Here is a 10,327-nt window from a genome sequence, read left to right as displayed (position 1 = left end):
TTAAAAAAATATTTTTTTTGAGAGAGTGAGAGAGCACATGAGCAGCGTAGGGGAGAGAGAGAAGGGGGAGAGAGAGAATCCCACGCAGGTTCCACACTGTCAGTGCAGAGCCCAACATGGGGCTCAATCCCACAAACTGTGAGATGATGACCAAAGCCTAAATCAAGAATCAGATGCTTAACAGACTGGACCACTCAGACACCCTGATTATACTTTCATTACAAGTTCAATGTCTCTCTTCTCCACCAGTCTGTAAGCTCCATCAGGCAAAGCCAAACTGTCCTATTTATCATAGTTTCCCCCAAGTCCAGCAAAATGCTCAGCACTTAACAGAAATCCAGTGCATGTTTATGACTGAATACATAGATGAATTAAGTGCACACGGAGAGTATTAAAGACAATTTGTATTTTACATTCTTATGGACCTTTCAGAAAAATTCTGCTCAGCCACTTGCTGGAAGAGATCCAGGTGAGAGGCTGGGAGGAGAGCAGTGACTGCAGCCTCTTACTGTAATCTGAAAACTTGCCTTGCATGGAACTCTTGGGCTCACTCAGCTGTGGCTTATTGTCCTGGCAGTGCCTACCAGTATATGGTTAGTTTGGAAACATTTGGGATCAATACGTCTTCTGGCAGTCCCCAGGCCTGAACATTTAATATTCTAATGATCTATTTAAGTGTCTTCATATATACTTATGACACTTGACTTGATTAGTGTTTCTTTTGGCCACATGATGAGCAAATTTATATTAGGCGTACCTGATTTCTCTCTTCTTAGGGATATCACATCTCACGTTGTGGCTTATTAATACATATAGAAAAAATGAAAGGTAAAATGAGAGGCAACCAAAGGTAAATTTTTTATAATGAAATAATGGCAGTAGAGATATTAACGATATCTGTAGAAGGAGCTTGTATTTTTAAAGTATATACTATGGGTCATTCATTTTGCTAAATGCTTTATGTATATTAATTTTCACAACATCCTTATAAACAGTATTCTATTATCTTCTCCCAGTGTACAGGTAAGTAAACAGGTTATATGGATTAAGATAATCACCAGCCAAACAGAATATTACATATGGCTAATAGGGACACCAATTGAGGTCTCTTTGCTTGGACACAAAGACAACACGTCCATGATAATTGGGAACAATGGCTCTAGGTCCAGAACCCAGTTATCCTGGACATTTTTGGCAGAATTACTTTATTTGCATCATCCCCTTTGGAAGTGTGCAGACAAGTTAACGGAATGCAATTTCATACTGACTTCCTTTGCAAAAGTAGGCTCAGTCAGGATCTATGATATGCACTCCAAATTGGACAGATGACACCATTTTACACAATAAGAACACTGAGTATGTTTACAAATAACTGTCTAATATCATCCTAGAAAATATCATCTTGTCTCCACAAACCCACTGAAAACAGTTATATCCATCTAGATAAAAGTGCTTTATGTTAACACAAAAGGCAATAGTTCTGTTCTCTAAAAGTATCCCTAGATATATCATCTTTTAAATGACTGTCAATATTCCTGGTATGTTGCAGTTTTAATGCTACACTTAGCCATGGAATAAAACTGAAAATCAAATCACTCTAATGAGAGTTTTCTGTTTTCTTTCAATAAAGACAAAAAAAACCACAACAAAACCCAAAACACTGTCTTAGCTATAATACAAGAGGTGTCTGATGTCTTTAAGAACACAGCACTTGCTTTTGGTTAATAGTGATTTCCAAACCCTTGAATGTTAATACATTTTTGTGAGATTAAAAGAATTGTATTAGCCACTGATATTGGTGAGTGAGTCTCAAAGCATGTAGGAACAATTTTCGGTGTTTGCAAAGAAAAGACAGTCACCATAATGCTAAATGATGAGAACTGGATAATGATGGGCTGTTCTCTTGCTTCCTTTAAAGAACATGAGTGCCAGAAAGGGTCTGATCCAGGATCTTGCCCAGGGTACAACGTTATCGGGAGGTCCTGTCCTGTTCAGTACTGGCATGGAAGGCTTTCAGAAAGCCAGAATGTTTCCAAGGATCCTCAGAAAGCATGAAGTCTTCAAATCTAATGTTGCACCAAGGTGATATTTGTTACTCACTGTTTTTTTTTTTCACATTTTAAAAATACTTAACATATACCCAAAAATGTAGTAACTTCCCTAAATAGTTCACTTAATGTTAACCCTCCCCTAAGTGTATGAGATGAAATGACTTCCCTAGAAAGAGTGGTAGAGAAAGGATGTAAGCTCTGTTCATATGAGTGTAGGCCCCCTGGTCTTAGCTGCCATACTCTTCTCTGTCCCAGAAGGAAGCACTACACCCTTCAGCACCATGAGTCCAAATTACAAAGGAAAAGTCACATGAAAAGAAGGGACTTAAAGCTGACCTGAAACCAGACTGTTCCCAGTTGCTTATTCATTTGGTATAGAGGAACATCTGCTCCCTGGCATCCACTGGCATGGATTCCCTCAAGAAACAGGGCCATCTTGACATGCTGAGGTACACTGTTACTGAACAGAACTAGTTGGAGTACCCAGCAGAATGTAATGGTATAAAGATGTGTCTGACAGAAGCAAAGTCAGATCCAAAGTAGTTAGGTCCAAATCACAGAAGCAAACAGCTTGCTCCATCTCCAGAATAATGGAGGTCTCAGTGTGGTTCCGATATTTAGAGAAGAACGCTAAGAGATGAGGTGGAACACTGTACCAGACTGTCAACAAGAACATGAATCTCACAGAGTTACACTTCAGACAAACATGTTCCAAGAAATGTGCCTACAGAGAAGTGAATATGAAAACCAGGGAGTGCCTTTGTGGAGAAAGAGCTGTGTTTCAGGTACCAAGTGACCAAAGAGAGGGCAAGCCCTCAGTGAATCTATGAACTTGATTTCTGATGGACTCAGAGCTACTGGCTCTTTTTATAAAAATAATTCAGGAAGAAAACATCTATGGAAAGAGTGAAGCTACAAGTTCAGTACAGATCTCACGAGCATGTCTACCCGGAACATATTAGGTTCTTATACAGAAAAAAAATTAACATGTTCATTCATAAGTGAAAATAAATGGCACACATAAGTATGTTGAGAACAAAACTAAATCCAAATTTATATTTAAATCATCCCATTTAAAAGGCCTAGGAAACAGGCATTTATCTTCAGTAGGGAAAGAGAGAAAGGCTGCCTGACTGCACAGCTTGGTCAATTCGGTTCTACTTTCTAGAAACATTTACAGTGGGAGAAAGGTTAATGAGCTCCCCTGGCGGTAGTCAGGGCACATACACCAGAGAGGAAGAAGAATGAATTCTTCTTGTTTCCATCCAATCTGTTTTCCTTTTCACTGTAACGCAACATGCCAAGTGCTCCTATTACAGTAATTTACCATAATATATATGGTGAGATGACCCTGACACCAGGCAAAGCAATGAATGTGACTTTTTCTCAAATAATTGAAAAACAGACACTGAAACATTTTCTTTAGAAATGGGCCATTAGACTGTCTACGCACCATGGTGACTAGTGGAATACTTAAGGAACAATGCCACTGGTATTTATATATTTCTGGACAGGTACAGCTGACAGTATAAACTCATTTTATGGGATAGCTAAAACAGCTGCAGGAAAGAGATAAAGACATTTTATCATTTTAATTTTCTATCACCTAAACATAACAGCAGTGTAACAAAATTGCCTGGGATTATTGAAAATAATCTGTCATCAGAATTGATGGTATTTACCCAAGCAGTTTCACTAGCAAACTTCAGTCTGTTCTTGGGCTTAAAAAATAAAAATCTACTTCATGCCATGTGAAAATGCCCTTGGTCCTATCTACACTAATAAATAATAATAAAGCAAACTGCAACAAAACAGATTTGGGATAAAGAAGATTCTTCTTCTGAAAAACACAATTATCCTGGAAAGGTATATCAGAAGAAAGTATATCCAGACTGTTTGAGTTAATAGAATTACCACTTAAAGCCACATTTACACCTATATTTTAAAAGCATCTGCATTCTTATTTACCAAAAAACAAACATCTCTGTTTACAAAATGTTTTGCATTTCTTGCAACCTTGTAAACCTGGTAAAGAGAAATTCATTCCCAGAGACTTATTATCAGTGCTAAGCCACATCATTTCTATGTTGAATTTTGTACCAAACAGATACCTTAAGTGGTCAAACACAGCCTATCAGGTATGATGGCAACATAAAAAATAGGATAACTCTATCAGGGATCACTATGAGTTTATCTTTTCCATTATGAGAAGAACTTTTGCTGACAAGGACCTAAGAACCTAAGACACATAAGCCCTATTTTGTACTTTCCTATAAGAATCATCTCCCAGTCTTTCATGGTGAGTTATTGTTTCCTCCTTGAGATACAAATAGCACTTATCGTTAAACATAGATTATCATCTGTTTCCATAGTCACAAAACTGAGAAAGATTTTCAGGAGAAGGAAATCTAAAAATAATATTGTTATTTTTTTAATGGGCATAATATGCTAGGCATTGCTCATAGACAGAGAGCTAATGTGGGGGAAAACGGGGAAGAACATTTTCCTCTGAGTCCAAAACCTCTCCAAAATCTCTCCATAATTATATCGGTGTTTGTGTCAAATGTCCAGATAGGTTGGTAAGTAATCTGCAATCAGGGAAAAGGATTTATATATATCTATGTACCCAGTACTACCCACTCAACTGTGTTATATAAACTATTCAGTTGAGATTTCACTTTTTACATCTAAAGAAATGTAGGTAAGAGTAATACTTGGGAATTTGGCCTAGTAGCATTTTAGACTTTAAACTATATTTAAAATTGTCTCATTCAACTCTCATTTTATGTTAGTATTTATTGTATCAAAACAATACACATATAGGGGTGCCTGGGTGGCTCGGTTGGTTGAGTGAGCGACTCTTGATTTTGGCTCTGGTCACGGGCTCAGCGCAGAACATGGAGCCTGCTTAAGACTCTCCCTCTCTGCCCCTCCTCTGCTCATGCTTACTCTCTCCCTCTCAAAAACTACAAGTACATAATTTTAAAAGTCAAATTATAAATGTTGATATCAAAATATTAATTCTGCCCCTCCCTTCCATCCAATGGTTCTCAACCAAGGATAATTTTGCTGCCTAGGAGACACTAGGTAATGTCCAGAGACACTATAAGAGGAGAGAGTTGATAATGGTATTTGGTGCCCAGAGGCCAGGGATACTGCACATGACAAATTTCACACGGCACCAAGGTTTAGAGACCCTGCCACAGATCCCTCCACAGAGGCAACTACCTTCTATTTTTTAAGATTTTATGACATTCACACATCTCCATGTTTCTAAATAACTTATATACCCTGCTACCCTTCGTAGCACCAATTATGTATATTATCTATTGACTCTAAATCATGAAGATGATAATTCAGTTCTCTTTTGCTATTATTTTCTCTGCTTTTCCACAACATCCTCCTGAAAGTCATATGCAAATTGATTAAATAATTTCAAATATTTTAAATATTTTCAAAACTGAGCACTCTTTTGTTGATTCAGTGTTTGACTTTTTCATCACTAATGTTTCTTTGTACATGTTGTTAATTCTTCCTACACCTTCCTAAAGTTTTGAAGCCTTTAAATGAAATGTTACACATAATCCATCACAGCATTTACACTATTAGTCCTATTTGTTTAAAGATACCTCTTCTGGGGTGCCTGAGTGGTTCAGTCAGTTAAGCAACCGACTTTAGCTCAGGTCATGATCTCACAGTTCATGAGTTTAAGTCCCACTTCAGGCTCTGTGCTGACAGCTGAGAGCCTGGAGCCTGCTTCAGATTCTGTGCCTCCCTCTCTCTCTCAAAAATAAATAAGCATTAAGTAAATTTTTTCTAAAAAGGATCTCTTCTGAAACTTCCATGCTCTTGATACTTAGACTGGCTTCTCTCTAATTTTAGCATTTATCTAGAAACTTCCTCTGCTAAGATCCTTGAAATTTCTTTTGTCCTCCTCCTGATTTGAGGGTTTTTTTTCCCCCTCTAGGGTCTGTTTATCTTCCTCCTTCTTTCTTTGATGAACCATATCCAACCTCCCAGTTACATCTAATTCAAAAGTCAGAGCAATATGAGAAATCTTGGTAATTTTTTCCCCTGTTGAGGGAATCCTGAATCACACAAATACAAAATAGAGTCACTCTATCCAGTTTCAGTACATTAGAATTATTGGGCTGCCACTTAAATTAGAATCTCTGGATGTGGTACTTACTTATCCCCCCCTTTTTTTTCATCTTCCAATATTACATTCTTGTTTTCTCCTTCTTTGTTCTTTTATATTTTGTTTTGTCTTGACAATAAACATACCATTCCTGCTAGTTTAGGGAAAACTAAAGGTCTTTCTCCAATCCCTCAGCTCCACACAGATCTGAGATCTGAGAAGTCCAAGGACTTGTCCAGGGTCCCATAGCTGGCAACACATTCAGAACCAGAAGCCAGTCTTCTAAATATAAGCTTGGCATTTATATACTTTCCACAGACCATCAGATCTACTTCATTAAATTCTTCTAAAACATATACTAATGACACATAATGTTATCTCTCTTCTACAACCACAGGATACATATATTCCTATACTCAGCAATTCTCTTTTGGTGTCTTCATATGTATGAGGCATGATTTAGAGACTGGAAAAAACAGTAGAAAATCAGACCAATGTGCTGATTCTATTGCAAGTTCCAAATTAGTGAACAAAGATTGAAAAATTTTGTTTTTAAAAGGTAAATTATTATATTCAAATAGTTACTCAGACAAAAAGCAAAGGCAGACCTATAAATACAGAGAAGTGATGGTTGCCAGAGGGATAAGGATTGGGGGAATGGGCAAAATGGGTGAAGGAGAGTGGGAGACACAGGCTTCCAGTTATATGATAAATAAGTCATGGGGATAAAAGGTACTGCAAAGCCAACGTTATCAACGGTATTGTAATAACACTGTATGGTGACAGATGGCAGCTATACTGGAGGTGAGCACAGCACAATGCAGAGACATGTGGAACCACTATGCTGTATGCCTGAAACTTATGTAACCTTTATGTCAGCTCTACTCCAATCTAAAACATAGTGGAAGAAAGAATAAATGGTCATGGATATACAGCAAATTCCACACATACACAGATACATCAAGTACGAATCCTGCAATCTATATCGATGTATCTTATATTTCTATCTTTACCTCAGTCTAAAAATAGCTAAGGCTGTATCCACTAAACAGAGCAAAATAAAATATCTACAAAAATCTCTACTCCTCTTATTTTGCCTTTACGGATCATGAGCACCTGGAATTTGGCCCTTCAGGACATTGCATCCTTTACCTACCATATTGAGTCAACCTATAATTTCTTAAAACTTCTAAATCTTTTTATCAGTTTACTCCAGGGTTCCTGTCTTATTTTGGCATATCTTCATTTGTGAATGAAACTATTGCTATAGACTAATACCAGATTTATCTGTTTTTAATCCTGACCCCTCTTCTTTGCCTTATTCTTTAATCACACTGGCACCAAAGTGTTCTTCCCATGCACACGTTTCACTGCTCTACAGGAAGGGCTGTTGTGCCTCCCTAATATGTACAGAATAAAACCAAAGCTTCTTGCTACATCATAGATTGCCCTCTACGATTAGTATTCTTCATTCGGGACCCTGGTAACTTTTGAAGGCTTCTGGTATCATTTTAGGGTAGCCACAACGACTGAAGGGATTAAGAGCATTAAGAGGGTAGGGAACAGAGGTGCTATATGTGCAGGGCAGATTTGTATAAGGAAGACTTGTCATACACCCTACACAACCTTCAAGTGACTCAGCAGCCATTGAGGTAGAAGAAAGCCTATTTAAAATACTCTGAGCCAAGTAGGGGCTTATTTTTCCTCAATTTGTTTTAGGCTATTTTTATATACATTTAATTTCCATGGAATAGAACTTCAAATAAAGAAAAGATGAAGTTTTGTTCAGAACTTCACCAAGGGTTATTCGTGATTTTGTGAAAATATCTCTTCAGCAATTCCTCTCATGTGTTTGAGTTGTGAATGCAACACATGTGTCAATCAGCAATTGTGGCTGTCTCATTAAAGGTGGCTTAGTGTGGACATCTGACTCTGTACGTTGTCCAAGATGGTCTTTCCCAATCACTGATTTAGGCTGGGATCTTTGGGAAACAGATTCTAAAATTCTGATATTTTAGTGCAAGACGATTATTGGGTGTACTCCCAGAGACAATAATTTGTGGGCTAAAGGATGCAGGACTGGGTAAGGGAGAAGATGATTTGTGATTTTGTTACAACAGGGGACTCCGCCTACCTTGCCAGGAATTTTGCAGCCATCATACTTGGAGGCAGGGACCCGTTCTTTAAAGCCCCATTGATGACTCATTAGTTGCATCATGTCTCCTGTGATGGATTTTTAGTTAATTCTTATGTATGGCCTGAGACAAAGTCAAGTGTTTTTGTTTGTTTGTTTGGTATTCTAATTGTTCCAGTACTGTTTGATGAAAACACTATTCTTTCTCCACTGAAGTACCTCTGTACATTTTTTAAAGAGCAGTCTCTTTTATTTTTATTTATTTTTAATATGTATTTATTTTTGAAAGAGCATAAGTAGGGGAGAGGCAGAGAGAGAAGGAGACAGATGATCTGAAGCAGGCTCTGTGCTGACAGCAGAGATCCCCATGTGGGCCTTGAACTCACAAACTGTGAGATTATGACCTGAGCCAAAGTCGGAAGCTTAACTGACTGAGCCACCCAGGTGCCCCATACCTTTGCACATATTGCAAAACTCCCATCTTCATATGTGTGTGTCATTTTTTCCCTCTCTATTCTATTCCATTGGATATATCTGTTTTTACATCAATACCATCTTTTCTTGATTACTGTAGTTTCATAATGTCTTCCAAGAGATAGCATTGGGTCTCTACTTTGGTTCTTTTTCAGGGCTGATTTGGCTATTTAGTTGTTTTGATTTTCATACCAATTTCTTATACATTTTAAAATAATCTTATCAATTTCCAGAACTTTCTACTGGGGTCTTAACTGGAATTTTATTGCATCTGTAAATCAATTTGGGGCAAAATGGCATCTTAATAATTTTGAGTCATCACAAGTGAACCCAGTACATCTTTATTTAGAGTTTCTTAATTCCTCTCAGGACTGCTGAATAATTTTCAGTGTACCAAGTTCCTCATATCTTTTGACAGATTTATTCCTATATATTTCATCATTGTTGTCTCTACTTATTTGTTGCTAACATAAAAGTATCATTTTACATACCAGTCACTCATTCTGCAGTATTGCTAAACATACTTGTTAGCCCCTGTTTTAGAGTTCATGAGATTCCTACATAGAACATCATGTCTTCTGCAAAGAAAGACAATTTTATTTCTTCCTTTCCATTCTGGGGGCTTTTCCTTGTTTTACTGGCTAGAACCAGAACCACCAATCCAATATAAAATAGAAGTAGCGAGAGCACACGGCCTTGATTTGCTTCTAACCTTAAGGTGAAAGCATTCAATCTTTTGCCATTAAATATGATGTTAGCTATACTTTTGTTTTGTTTTTGAAGATGTTCCCCAAATTGGTGAAGATCCCTTCTATGCCTCATTCTCTGAGTGGTTTAACCAGAAATGGATCTTGTCAACTATTTTTCTGTAATACTATAACATTTCTCATGACTCCAGTCTATGTCTTGACCTTCTTTACCCAGTGCTTCAAGGACCAATTCAATGCCAAAGTGTTGACAGTCTCTGACCTGCCCCCAAGCCTAGGAAGAATTGGCTGTGATGTCCCCTGTATTTCCACCTCACTGAATGTATTCCTTTAGTACGGCCCTTGTAATTTTGTATGATTTGTATCGTGCCTGTCTCTTCTGAAGGCAACCATGAGGCAGATCACTACTCCGAATTCACACGATTTGCTCAACACCTGGCATGTAGGAGACAATCAGTGTTTGATTAGCTGAATTGAATTCCAGACTGTCAGCAGTATCTTAATGTCTCAGTTCACTCCACCCAACAGGAGTAGAGAACATGACTGGAACGGACTTACTGCGTTTCTGTCACTCACTTCCACTTGCATCCGCAGCCAGAATATGTGAGTGCAAAGCTGTGTGAAATTAAAAAAATCATAGTCCAGAGATTTTAGGTGTGTGGACCATTTCATTATTTTACACCAACAACCTTATCAACAGGCTTTATACCAAGGAAGCCGTTCAGTCAAATTAAAAAGAATAGGGAAAGAAAGTGTTAGTGAATTCTTTCAGCAACAGAAAACTGAAAGATATGTTTTGTCAGTTTTCTTGGAAGATAGTCTC

At 37.7% G+C, this 10,327-nt stretch overlaps 1 pseudogene; it reads left to right on the top strand.

Annotated features, from left to right (window-relative positions):
* The first annotated feature begins 2,688 nt into the window (after window positions 1–2,688).
* Window positions 2,689–10,327, top strand: part of LOC120225709 — a 33,460-nt pseudogene continuing 25,821 nt past the window's right edge.

The sequence above is a fragment of the Hyaena hyaena genome, unplaced genomic scaffold (genome assembly GCF_003009895.1).
Source record: "Hyaena hyaena isolate Hyena2069 unplaced genomic scaffold, ASM300989v1 scaffold_1484, whole genome shotgun sequence".
In the NCBI taxonomy this organism is placed as follows: domain Eukaryota; kingdom Metazoa; phylum Chordata; class Mammalia; order Carnivora; family Hyaenidae; genus Hyaena; species Hyaena hyaena.
The sequence above is the reverse complement of the archived record's forward strand: the minus strand, read 5'-3'. Positions and strand labels throughout refer to the sequence as shown.